Genomic DNA, 14,641 nt, shown 5'->3' with positions numbered 1-14,641 from the left:
TGTCCAATACACAAGCAGAGGGAAGTCCAGTCACCAGCAAAATGGAGTACTGAATAGAGGAAAATTAGGCTATGATATTAAAAACCTTTATTGTAATTCCATAAAAACATCTTGCTTACACAGTTTAAGACCACACCGGGTCCTTAGTCATAGCTGTGGTCTGAAATGGCGTAAGCAAGATGTTTTTATGGAATTACAATAAAGGATAAAGGTTTTTAATATCATGGCCTAATTTTCTTCTATTCAATACTCCATTTTGCTGGTGACTGGACTTCCCTCTGCTTGTGTATATGGTTCATTCTCCTGGGTGTCGGCTCAGGATCTCCATGTCCGTGCACCGCACTTCACTTACTCCGGAGTGACCTCAATTGGATGAATGTATGGTGAGCAGAAACACTATTTTTCTCTGTTTTTTAAATTGTACAATGTCTGATGCCAGACTTTTTCAAACATCAACTACCTGCTTGTTTTCATCACCAGCGTTAAACAAAAACCTAAAAGAATTTTTTTTTTTTAAAGGAGTCTCTGGGCTCATATGTGAATTGTAAATCTCTGTTATTACAGTCTCCAAGTTATGTTGGTGTCATCAGAGCTTAATCTTAAATGCAGGTAGTTGGATTTTTGCTGATGACTCTGAGGATTTAAAGAGTGCTATTAAGATAGTATCAGGATCAACTTCAGCTGGAGAATTTTGCATTCAATGCCTTGCATCCAATGCATAGGCTAACAGTATGGCATAACCAAATGAATAATGTGAACTTGGTTTTCTTGTGGCCAACCAGTACGTGGGTTCAAAGGGTTATTGGGGTGCATGTGACTTTGTGGCAGAGCGAGCCTTGCATTCAATGGATAGGCTAACAGTATGGCAGTACCAAATAAAAAATAATGGGAACTTTTGTTTCATGTGGCCATCCAGGACATTTGTTCCAAGTGTTATTGGGGTGCGTGTAACTTTGGGGAAAGGAAGCCCTTGCATTCAATGCATTGGCAAACACTATGGGAGACCCACTTTCTTATAACGGGAACATTTTTTCATGAGGCCCTCCTGTACGTCTCATTAAAGAGGTATTGGGGTGCGTCCTAATTTTTGGCCTCTCAGCCACTCAACGAATAGGCAATAACAGCATAGGTGACACACTGTTTAGTAATGGCCCTTTAAGAATAGTAATGCCGACTGATACCCCTATAAAAATAGGCTTTGTGACTTTAAGAGTCACTCCTTCATAAATGAAACAAGATGTGTCTGATGATGTGTCACACACCACATGGTCAGCTAAGGTTGTTAAATGCTACGATGACATTTCCCAGTAAATGCATTTGTATTAGTTGAAAGCAAAGGTAACGTTGAAAAACACATCAAAAATGCTAAGTGTGAACATAGCCAAAGTGGAGGAGGACCATTTTTTTAGGCATTATTTCTTTTGCCTTACATACAAATTATTACCCTGGAAAGGATGTCCCTTAACATATTTCCCTGTAAAATCCATTTTGGTTTTGGTTTTGTATGTTTTACTGTGTGGCTGTAAAAGTGGAGTCTCACTGTGACAACATTGGTCACAGCAGTGACCTAGGAGTCAGAAATGCTTTCAGGGGTGTTCCCCATGATGTTCCCATGTCGTTTGTGCACTGTTCTCATACATTTCCAACGTTTTGATACCCTAGAAAGACCTCTGGGGGGTCACGGCTAAAAAGCTTGGGTTTCCCATAGATTAACATTTGGCTTGTTGCTCGGGTCGAGTACTCGAGTATTCCAATTTGCACGACTCGAGCATTTTATTGCTCGCTCATCACTAATCCTGCGCTCTTCACTGAGCACTTGCAGGGTTTCCATCTAAATTCTCCAAAACCGCAATGCAACAACAACAAAAAAACCTGGATGGAACCACTCACTTATGAGGCAAATGAGTCACCTCTGTTCTAATGGCATCTTTTTAGTTCACAAGTGTGGACGACTACAGATCTGTGCAGTGCACGTCTAAAAAGATGGATACCAATGGAGTACGAAGTGTCTTCATCTGGCTCACGTTGGGCGGTTGTGTTGAGGCTTTCTTTCTACACAAGTCAGATTTTTATGATCCCTGATAAAAGTGACTTTATGTTTGGCAATTTCGAGGAAGTGGCGCCATTCTTTGAAGGCCCATTTAATTGCCAACAATTCATAATTACCGATGTTATAATTCCTCTCGGCAGATGAAAATTTTCGTGAAAAGAAGGCACACGGTTGAAGCTTAGCGAGAGTTGGGGTAACTTGTGATAACACTGCTTCAACTCCAAACTCAGAGGCATCAATCTCCACAATAAAAGGATGCTCAAGATCAGGCTTAACTAATATAGGGTAAAACAAAAAACATTGCTTTAACTCAGAGAAGGTATGCATACCTCAGGCTTCCATCTTTGGCAAACTTCAGCATGGCTCTCCTTTGCTTCTCATTGATGAAAGGCTTTTTTCTAGCTTTACATGACTTGATCCCTGCCTCTGGGAGTCTGTTACGAACTGTTTTTGCCGTGCACTTCACCCCAGCTGCCATTGCCATTCCTTTTGTAGGTCACTTGATGTCATCCTGTGGTTGCTGAGTGACATTCGAATAAGATGATGGTCATCCCGGTCAGTGGAGAGTCGTTTTCACCCTCTGCCGATCTGTAGCTTTGTTGTTCCCAATGTCTGCTGCTTTACCTTGTTGTAAAGGACTGCCATCTTAGAAATTTTAATGATGGAGGCAACATGACACTCACTGTATCTCTCTGCTAGTAAAGCCAGAATTGAGCCCTTCTTTTCCTCATGCAAGACTTTTCTTTTCAACTCCTTTGGCATTTTTAAAAGTTATTTTTTTCATTCCTATTACTTTTGGGATATTACTAGCAGTTGTTTTGCCATCTAGCTTGTCCTATTGCAAGAGGATAGTGAACACCACAGCAGGTTTTTTTATACTTTCCTTCATTAAATAAGATTTGGTTCAGGTGATCACCTAATCAGAAGCTCATTAAGTAGAATGAGGTGTACTCTGGTTGGAACTCAACTGACACTGGAATGGAATGGCTGTCAGACATGTAGAGCAGCTGATTTTTATATATACAGCTTTGGAAAAAATTAAGAGACCACTTTCAAATGTTCAGTTTGTTTGATTTTTCTCTTTATAAGCATATTTTTGAGTAAAATGTAAATTGTTCTTTTAGTCTATAAACTTCTGAAAACATGTCTCCAAATTTCCAAGCAATAAATTGTGTATTTTTTTTCTGACAAAGAAAAATGGTCAAAATAAAAAAAAACCCAGTGCTTTCAAACCTCAAATAATGCAAAGAAAACAAGTTCATAATCATTTACAAACAACAACACTAATGTTTTAAATCAGGAAGAGTTCTGAAATCAATATTTTGTGGAATAACCATGATTTTTAAAAACAGTTTTCATGCGTCTTGGCATGCTTGCCACCAGTCTTTCACATTGCTTGTGGTGCAAAAATTAAGCAGTTCTTCTTTGTTTGATGGCTTGTGACTTTTCATAATCCTCTTGGGTGTGTCGGGACTAAACATGAAACATTTCCATTTAAACGTCCATGTTGATTTATGACAACCATCTCTGTGATACAGTAGTATTCAAAGTACTAGCAGTCCAATATGACCAACCAGATTACTCACTGTTTTTGGTATAAATTATATTACCACATGTCAAACAATTTACCAGTCGGTGCAGTAGATGCTAATAAAATCAACAGACTCAGCTTTTTTATATAAATTGCTGTATTTTCTTAACAGAGCATTGACATGTGTAGTTTTTAACATATTAGCTGGGGATTTTGTTATGCTTTTATTTATATACTAGCTGGAGGCCCGATGCTATCGCATCGGGAGGACGGTAATGTCACGATGGGGGCAGGCTTTGAAGCGCTGAGAATCTCTTCCCCCATGTGCTCACCCACCTATCCACTCTCTCTTTCCCAATGTGCTGACTTCTCCCGTCTGTGCTCTCTTCTTTGACCTGTCTACCTCATGTGCTATCCCCCTTGTCTGCTGTCTCTCTCCTTCCTGTGCTGTGTTCTCCCCTCATGTGAGAAAGTTCATTTTGTCTGTGTCTGACTGTGTATAGAACATACCACAGCTCCTGCGCAGGGGAGGAAGTAAAAGACAATACTGACATTACAGCAGGAGATCGCAGAGGATACATTTTGTGAGGTAAAATATTGTTTCAAAACAGTCAGTGAAATATTTTACCTCACAAAATGAATCCTTTGTGATCCCCTGCTGTAATGTCAGTATTGTCTTTTGCTTCCTCCCCTGCTCAGGAGATATGGTATGCTCCGTACACGGTCAGACACAGACAATTTTTAAAATGAACTTTCATTCGTGGGAAAACCCCTTTAATGTGACTGGCTTCCTCTGCCTGTAGACACGTTGTGCATCTGCCGCTGGGATCAGTCAAATGATTCACTGTGCCTGCATGGAATTCACGCAGGCGCAATGCGACGGTGTTCCGCTGGTGGTACCGCACAAGAGGCTGCTTGAGTGTAAGTGAGTGTTAGTGTGTGAGTTTGTGTGTGAGTGTGTGTGTCAGTGTGTGTGGTGCATATAAAGTGTGGTGCGACGGTGATCAGTTGGTGGTACCGCGCAATAGGTTGGTAACAGCAGCAGTTTGGGTGTTCCAATATGGCGGTTGGTGAACTTCCTCTGCCTGGAATTCTGGGGTACGGTGAAATCTGGACAATACAGGAAGTGAAAACATTACAAGGCAATTATATAAATAGATAATTTATCAGTGGATTTGCAATTTTTTGTGTTGTAGTTAATGGGTCCACTGCACTTTGGTGGTTCCTGTGAGTTGTCTGATTTAAACTTTTTAGTTTTCTTTTATATTTGGTAATAAATAATAAATCCCATATTTTTGGAGAGTACTTTTATTTCCTTATATTTAATTATAGTGTTTTGAAGGGGCTGGTGCACCTATATTTTCTTGAACATGGTTACTGAAGGCATGTCTTCTATTAGTTATTTTTTATATATAATGTAGCACGTGTCACATAACAATATCACTTACAGTTGTGTGAAAACGTATTTGCCCCCTTCCTGATTTCCTATTCTTTTGCATGTTTGTCACATTTAAATGTTTCAGATCACAAAGCAAATATAAATATTAGACAAAGATAACACACGTAAACACAAAATGCAGTTTTTAAATGAAGGTCTTTTGCTATTGCGGGAAAAAGAAATTCAAACCTACAGGGCCCTGTGTGAAAAAGTGACTGCCCCCACGCCCCTTTAAAATATAAATTAACTGTGATAAATCCCATCTTTGGGAAGCTGAGTTCAAATTCCTTAGCCACACCCAGGTCCTGATCACTGCCACACCTGTTCTCAATCAAGAGATCACCACATGTGCACATGATTAGGAATGGCTCAGTATTTGCTCAGGATTTGACGCAGGTGAAATCTGCACCAAATCGGCATCTGAGATGACTGGCAGATTACGCTTTTGATGCTTTTGTTACATGCGTTTTTGATGCATTTTTTCCACATGCATTTTTGATGTGTTTTTTCATTGCATATGTTTTTTTGTCACTTGAAATAAAACTAATTGAAAGTTGGCTTCTGGGAAGGAAAAAAAGTGATTTCCTGTTTGCACATATATTGGGGTATGTGCACATGATCAGTAAACGCTGTGAGTTGGACACTACGTACATCCACAGCATCCAACCTGCAGTGTCCAGCTGTTACAGCATAGTGGATGGGATTTCAAGAAATCCCATGCTCACTATGTGCCCACCAATGTCCGCGGCTCACCCGCAGAGATGGACATGCAGCGCAGCATGTCAATTTATGTAGCAGAAACGCTCAGACTCCACTGCGTAAATTACCCATAGACTAACTGCATTATCTTCCTGGTCACATGCGTATTAAGTGCGGGAATGCAGATTACTGTGCATGTGTACTAATTTACATAATGGTGAATCTTGTGACACAGCCAGAAGTACATGACACAGGAAGTGGAGGAAATCACAGAGAGACGTCCCCTCTTTTTTAAATAAATAAATAATAATTGAGAAAAAAATAGCGTGGGGTCCCCCTATATTTGTTAACCAGTCAGAGTAAAGCAGACTACTGGGACTGGTATTTCAGGCTGGTAAGGATCCAATATCCATGACCCTTACCAGCATGATAATACCAGGCCGCAGGAGTCTGCTTACCTTGGATGGTTAGCAAAAATAGTGGGATCACCTCCTAAAAAAATAGCGTGGGGAACCCCTATTTTTGTTTACCAGCCAAAGAAAGAGCAGACAGCTGCGGCCTGGTATTCTCAGGCTGGCAAGGCCCATGGATTTTGGCCCTCACCAGCCTAAAAATAGCAGCCCGTAGCCACCCCACAATTCACACATCCAAAGATGTGCCAGTTGTGGCAATTTACTCAGCTCTTCTCACTTGCCCTGTAGCGGTGGCAAATGGGGTTAATATTTTTGGGGTTGATGTCACCTTTGTATTATCAGGTGACATCAAGACACTTATCCATTACTAATCTTATAGTTATATAGTAAATAAAGACACAGCCAGAATAAAGTATTTTAATTGAAATAATGACACAGACTCCTTTAATAGATCTTAATTAAACCATACTTACTGCATCGCCTATTCCACTGACGCCCTTGTCTCCTGGAAGAGAATTAAAATAAAAAAGCAACAATATTCTTTCCTGTCCGCCGGGAAGATATACATACTGTCCCACGACGAGTTCAGCTCTGCTACATCTGGTTGGCTTTGGCTTAACGGTGGCATTATGCTACCATGTCTACGCAAAATGAAAAAAGGGAAAGAAATGCGGCACTCACCAGCTTGAAATTATTTCCATTGTCTTTTTAATTCAACATTCATGCTGAAGACAAGGTTATGGACATGCAGGTTTTAGGAGGCATGCAGGGGTAAGGAGGACGATGGCCATTTCGCAAGTGCTCGCTTCAACGGGTCCAGGGATCCATTAAATTGGCCAATCTATGCGCTAAGTATTCTCAATTTTTCATATTTTCTAGTGCAGTAATCCAATTCAAATGTCATATTTCATGTTTGCATGCTACAGCGCTACAGAGTGCTGCTTTATTTGTTGGGTACAAATGGAGATGGCTACTCCTAGTAAGCACCTGTTCACACATGATTTCTGTTTGGAAGTGAAGGTCAGTCGTTTGATATCTGTAAAAGACTTATTGCTAGTTATAGCAAACGCTTGATTGCAGTTGTTGCTACTAAGGGTGGCCCAACCAGTTATTAGGTTTAAGGGACAATCACAGTTTGAATTTCTTTTTCCCTTAATAATAAAGACCTTCATTTAAAAACTGCATTTTGTGTTTACTTGTGTTATCCTTGTCTAAGACTGAGATCACATCATGTGAGAAACTCGGATGAGTCTCCCATCTTAACTCCCGGCACTGCCGCCAGCACTCGGGAGTGGAGTGTTTAGCTGCATGTATTTCTATGCAGCCGCACGCTCCGCTCCCGAGTGTCGGCGGCAAGGCCGGGTATTAAGATGCGAGACTCATCCGATTTTCTCGCATGTGTGACCCCGGCCTAATATTTACATTTGCTTGGTTATCTGAAATATTTAAATGTGACAAACATGCAAAAGAATAGGAAATCAGGATGGGAGCAAATACGTTTTCACACAACTGTATATGGCATTTGCATAGTTGTAATTTAACTTAACAAATCAGGAGGTATCGCTAACGCAAAAGGGTCTGAAATGGCACTTTGTGTTAATCAACCAAAAATGTCCTTTTTAGCATTCTATTCTAAATCCAGTGCAAGATAACGGCAATGATTCAAGACAAATGTCTAGGGAAAATAAAAGCAAGACATTTGGACATAGTGAAGTGAACTCGAGCGCGTTAAAATGCAACATGGTGCGTTCGGCGCACACCGGCGCACCTTCAAAAGTGTGCAGCGCACGCTAAAATCCTACTAGCGCACAGTCTGCGCACGGTCTGCGCACCCTATGCTAAAGAAAGTTTGCAAATCGCATGCAGCCGTGTGCGATGACCGGATGGGGCGGGCAGGGAGCCGGCAGGGGCGGGGCTTAGCGGTGCCGAGCGCTGCGTGGAAAATAAGCTAGTGTGAAACTAGCCTTACTATTAGTAGCTGTTTCTGTAGACATAGGTCAGGTCTAGTGTCCCTCCACACAAATGTGGTTTTGTCCTGTTGATGAACTTGATTGGGTCTCATATTTGGATAGTTTGATTTTATTATATACCCAATTTGTATGCCACCTGTTACTGAGAGAAGTATTTACCTCCAGGTACAGAATTTAGTCCATTTAGCAGACTGCCACTCAGAGCCAATATTTTGGGCCTAGAGGTTTATGAAATGATATCTATATGTTCAATTTGCCTAATATAATCCCCTTGGAATCTGCTGCTGAAGAACACAACCTTCATTGCACTTTTTAGTGTGCTGCACTTGCCATACCAGATTTAGAGCTCAGCCTGTGGGCACGGAGTATGCCACTGAATTAGGCTTCTGTAATATAGTATGTCTTTCAAAATATGTTTCAGATAGCTCTTGGTATATTCATGGAAAATTGAAGTGTATGAATATATTGGAAACAGAATAATTGCATAAATCATTTCTCGTTTTGCCCTATTATGAATCCAACATTATTTAACCCCTTAGTGACTGAGCCAATTTACAGCTTAACGACCAGGCCAATTTTTACAATTCTCACCACTGTCACTTTATGAGGTTATAACTCTGGAACGCTTTAACGGATCCCTCTGATTCTGAGAGAGTTTTTTTTTCCGTGACATATTGTACTTCATGTTAGTGGTAAAATTTCTTCAATATAACTTGCGTTTATTTATGAAAAAAACAGAAATATGGAGAAAATTTTTAAAACTTTGCAATTTTCAAACTTTTAATTTTCATGCTCTTAAATCAGAGAGATATGTCACACAAAATACTTAATAAAATTTCACAAATGTCTACTTTACATCAGCACAATTTTGGAACCAAAATTTTTTTTTGTTAGGAAGTTATAAGGGTTAAAAGTTGACCAGCGATTTCTCATCATTTTTACAACAAAATTTACAAAACCATTTTTTTAGGGACCAAATCACATTTGAAGTCACTTTGAGGGGTCAATATGACAGAAAATACCCAAAAGTGACACCATTTGAAAAACCGCACCCCTCAAGGTGCTCAAAACCACATTCCAGAAGTTTATTCATCCTTTACATGCTTCGCAGGAACTGAAGCAATGTGGAAGAAAAAAAAATTAACATTTAACTTTTTTTTACAAACATTTTACTTCAGAACCAATTTTATTGAGATCGAATGCCATGTTGCGTTTGGAGAGCCCTTGATGTGCCTAAGCAGTGGAAACCACTCACAAGTGACACCATTTTGGAAACTAGACCCCCAAGGAGCTTATCTAGATGTGTGGTGAGCACTTTGAACCTCCAAGTGCTTCACAGAAGTTTATAACGTAGAGCCGCGAAAATAAAAACTCATATTTTTTCCACAAAAATGATGTTTTCACCCCCAAATTTTTACTTTCACTTGGGTAACAGGAGACATTAGATCCCAAAAGTTGTCCAATTTGTCATGAGTACCCTGGTACCCCATATGTGGGGGGAAACCACTGTTTTGGCACACATTGGGGCTCGAAAGGGAAGTAGTGATGTATTGGAGTGCAGACTGTTATGAGTTCATTTTCTCCTTCACCTCTGATGTCTGAAGAACTCCCTCTGCTGGTGAAAGGAGGTAGTGAAATTGATCTGGATGGGAAGAACCTGTCATCTGAACAGGTGGAGTGTGATTGGACATCTGGAATTTCTGAGTGGATATAAGGCAGCCTACGTCCTGCAGGGTTGCTGGTGATCCTTTCTGCTCTGAGCTCTGGCATCCAGTTTAGTTCCTGTCTACTAAAAGCTAAGTTTTTGCTCTGCTATTTTTCCATGAGATTTTGTCTGTTTACTTAGTGTTTGTGTTCAGCCTGCCCTGGTTGGGACTGGCTGAACTCCATTTTTGTCTCTGATCAGTTGATCTCTTTGCTCTGTCTTCAGAATATACCTGAGTGCTGATATAGTGATTTTGAAGTCTAGTGACTTCAGGGCCTTTTCTATCAGACGTGTTGGACATTATTTTTGGCAGGGTTTTTTGCGTGATTGCAGCCAGCAACTTTTCTGTCCTTTTCTATCTAGTTAGTTGGGCCCCATCATTTGCTCAGCCTGTCTTTCTGTCTGTGTTTGTGTTTTCATCTGTTTTTCACGGACAATACATGTTGGGGGCTGTCTATTGCTTTGAGGTCTGCTCTGGGGCAGTTTAGATTTCCCCTTTCTTTAGGCTTATTTAGCTCTCCGGCTGTGACGAGGGGTCTAGGGCACCGTAGGATCCCCCACGGCTACTGTTAGTTGTGGTGAATATGATCAGGGGTCTGCAATCCGCTAGCTACCAACCTCTCTGGTTTTCTGGACTTAGCTTGTGTTTTTGTTTTTTCCTCCTCCAGTGACTCATTCATAACAGAATCACCAGCCATACCACAGATTCTAGGATACTCAATAGCAGGAAAGAATTGTTAAAAAAAAAAAAAAAAGGGTCAGAATTTTTTTTTGTGTATATTTTTTCCTCTATTTCTCTGAGGCCATAGGGGGAATTTTTTCTCAATGGAAATTAAGCAATTGTCTGATCGTGTGGAGCAGCTCACTGCTGAAGTGCGGGGAATTTCCGCCTATCTTGCTCATTCACATGCTGCTGAACCAGAGATCCCTACTCCTGATGTGTTTTTTGGGGATCGGTCTAAATTTTTGAATTTTAGGACAGGAAAGATGTATATCTTTGTACCGTGTTAGCCAGTGGATAGAAAAATATTCAGGATTGAGAGTCCTCAGTAGTTGATACCTTTTAATGGCTAACTGAAAAGATGGTAATACATTGCAAGCTTTCGAGACTACTCAGGTCTCTTCATCAGGCTAGACTAATACAAAATCTGAAGTCACATATTTATGCACAATACAGCCTAGAAAAAATGCAATAGATAAGACAAGTGACGTGAAGCAGAACTATCAATATGGGAGAGGGAGAAACATAAATATAAACATTGGACCAGTTCATAGATAAGGAGTCTGGAGTCTAGCCTGATGAAGAGACCTGAGTAGTCTCGAAAGCTTGCAATGTATTACCATCTTTTCAGTTAGCCATTAAAAGGTATCAACTACTGAGGACTCTCAATTTTGAATTTTAAGAATAATTGTAAATTATTTTTTGCCTTGAAGCCTAACTCATCGGGGAGCTCCACGCAGCAGGTTAAAATTGTCATCTCTTTGCTGCGCGGCGATCCCCAGGATTGGGCATTTTCTTTAAAACCTGATGATCCTATTCTAACTAATGTGATCGCATTTTTTCAAGCCTTGGGGTTGTTGTATGATGAACCTAATGCTATTGATCAGGCTGAAAAGGCCCTGTTGGCATTGAGCCAAGGTCAGGATTCTGCGGAGTTGTACTGTCAAAAATTCCGAAAGTGTGAGGTCCTTACTACCTAGAATGATTGTGCCTTGGCAGCTCTCTTTCGGAAGGGTTTGTCAGAAACCGTAAAAGATACTATGGTGGGATTTCCTGTTCCCTCTGGTCTTGACGATTCTATGTCATTAGCCATTCAGGTTGATCGGCGTTTGCGTGAACGCAAAATTGCACGAGAGGTGTTGCCACCTGTTGAACAAATGTCTGAACCTATGCAATGTGATAGAGTTTTGTCTAGGGCACAACGTCAGGAGTTCAGAAGGCGTAATAAGCTGTGTTTTTTTTTGTGGAGATGCCTCTCATATTATTTCTGTCTGCCCTAAACAAGAAAAACGTTTTGCACACACATTTGCTGTGGGTGGTGTTCAACCTAAGTTTCTTCTGGCAATTATTCTGATCTGCTCCCTGTCCACATTTTCCGCTAAGGCTTTTGTGGATTCGGGAGCAGCTCTGAAACTGATGGACTTGGATTTTGCTAAACGTTGTGGGTTTTCTATGACACCTCTGCGGACGCCTATCCCTTTGAGGGGTATTGATGCTACTCCTTTGGCGAAGAATAAACCTCAGTTTTGGACCCAGGTGGTCATGCGGGTCGCCCCAGATCATCAAGAAAATTGCAGATTTTTGGTGTTGCATAATTTGCATGATACCATTGTTCTGGGGTTTCCCTGGTTGCAAATCCATAATCCAGTTTTGGATTGGAAATCTTTGTCTGTGGTGAGTTAGGGTTGTCGGTGTGCCCTTAGTGACGCTCCTGTTTTCTCCACCTCTCCCCAGTCGCATGATGCTCCTGACTATTTGGCTGATTTTTATGATGTATTTAGTGAGAATGAGTCTGCGTCTTTGCCTCCTCATAGGAGTTATGACTGTGCAATTGAGCTGAGCCCTGGGTGTAAATTTCCCAAGGGTCGACTTTTCAATTTATCTGTACCCGAGCACGAGGCTATGCGATCCTATATTAAGGAGTCATTGGAGAAGGGTCATATTAGACCATCCTCTTCACCCTTAGGTGCTGGGTTTTTTTTCGTGGCCAAGAAAGATGGTTCATTAAGGCCTTGTATTGACTATCGTTCCCTCAACAAAATTACTGTTAAATATCAATATCCGTTACCCCTGATTTCTGATCTATTCTCCAGAGTTAAAGGTGCTTGCTGGTTTACCAAGCTTGACCTCAGGGGGCGTATAATCTTATTCGCATTAAGCATGGGGATGAATGGAAGACGGCGTTTAATACTCCGGAGGGACATTTTGAGTACCTGGTGATGCCTTTTGGGCTCACTAATGTCCCTTCTGTCTTCCAGTGCTTCATGAATGATATTTTCCGAGACTTTGTGGATAAATTTTTGATTATCTATCTGGATGATATTTTGATCTTTTCCAGGGATTGGGACTCTCATGTGGAACATGTTCGGACTGTGTTCCGGATTTTGAGGGAGAATTCCCTGTATGTTAAGGGATCGAAATGCCTTTTTGGGGTACATAGGATTTCATTTTTGGGATTTATTTTGTCTCCGTCAACTATTGAAATGGACCCGGCCAAGGTACAGGCCATTTATGATTGGGTTCAGCCCACTTCTTTGAAGGCCCTCCATAAGTTTTTGGGTTTTGCTAATTTTTATCGTAAATTTATAGCTAATTTTTCTGGTATTGCCAAACCATTGACTGATTTGACTAAGAAGGGTGCTGATGTGCTGAATTGGTCTCCGGAGGCTGTTTAATCCTTTCAGGAGCTGAAGCGAAGGTGCACTTCTGCTCCGGTCTTGCGGCAACCTGATGTCTCACTCCCGTTTCAGGTAGAGGTGGACTGTTGTGAGTTCATTTTTCCCTTCAACATTGAGGTCTGATGAACTCCCTCCTCTGGTGAAGGAAGGTAGTGAGACTGATTACCAAACACCAGGACAGCTAGATGATAACTGGGTGGCTGGAATTGAGGACTGGATATAAGGCTGCCGACGCCCTTCTTCCTGGCTGGTGATTCTGTTATGATGAGTCACCGAAGGAGGAAAAAACAAAATACCAGCTAAGTCCAGAAAAACCAGAGAGGTTGGCAGCTATCGGATTGCAGACCCCTGAACCTATCCACAACAACTAGCAGTAGCCGTGGGGGGTTCCTACGGTGCCCTAGACCCCTCGATCACAGCTGGAGAGCTACATAGCCTAAAGACAGAAAGGGGAAAAACTAAACTGCCCCAGAGCAGACCCCAAAGCAATAGGCAGCCCCCAACATATAATGACGGTGAAGCAAGATTTAAACACTAACACAGATAGAAAGATAGGTTGAGCAAATGATGGGGCCCAAGCTAACTACATAGGACAGGATAGGAAAGCTGCTGTCTGCCATCCGCAAAAACCCTATCAAAATGAGCCAACCGACTGATAGGAAAAACAGGCCCTGAAGTCGCTAGGCTTCAAAAGACTATATCAGCACTCAGGTATATTCTGAAGACAGAGCAAAAGATCAACAGATCAGAGACAAAAATGGAATTCAGCTCACCCCCGGCCGGGGATGGCAGAACTCCCAAAAAACAAGGCAAAACAAAAACAAAACTGAAGAGTACAAAGCAGAGCAGAAAAACTTAGCTTTGAGATGCAGGAATCAGACTGGTCTCCAAGGATCCAGCAGGAAAATCGCCAGCCAGGAAGAAGGGCGTCGGCAGCCTTATATCCAGTCCTCAATTCCAGCCACCCAGTTATCATCTAGCTGCCCAGGTGTTTGGTAATCAGTCTCACTACCTTCCTTCACCAGAGGAGGGAGTTCATCAGACCTCAATGGTGAAGGGAAAAATGAACTCACAACAGTGGACGCTTCTGAGCTTGGTGCAGGAGCTGTTTTATCCCAAAAAGATCCTGTAACATCTAAAATGAATCCCTGTGCTTTCTTTTCCCGAAAGTTATCCCCATCCGAATGTAACTATGATGTGGGGAATCGAGAACTGTTAGCCATGAAATGGGCATTTGAGGAGTGGAGACATTGGTTGGAGGGAGCTAAACATCAAGTCGTGGTCCTTACTGACCACAAGAATTTGATTTACCTGGAGTCGGCCAAACGCTTGAATTTTGATTTTGTGGTCTCTTTTCTTCCGGGCACTAAGAATGTCAAGGCAGACGCCCTCTCTAGGAGTTCCTTTGCTGATTCTCCTATTGTGACCAAGCCTGC

This window comes from Dendrobates tinctorius, unplaced genomic scaffold, assembly GCF_039654945.1.
Source record: "Dendrobates tinctorius isolate UK_male_01 unplaced genomic scaffold, ASM3965494v1 ptg000011l, whole genome shotgun sequence".
NCBI classification, from domain to species: domain Eukaryota; kingdom Metazoa; phylum Chordata; class Amphibia; order Anura; family Dendrobatidae; genus Dendrobates; species Dendrobates tinctorius.
This window is presented reverse-complemented; position numbering follows the sequence as displayed.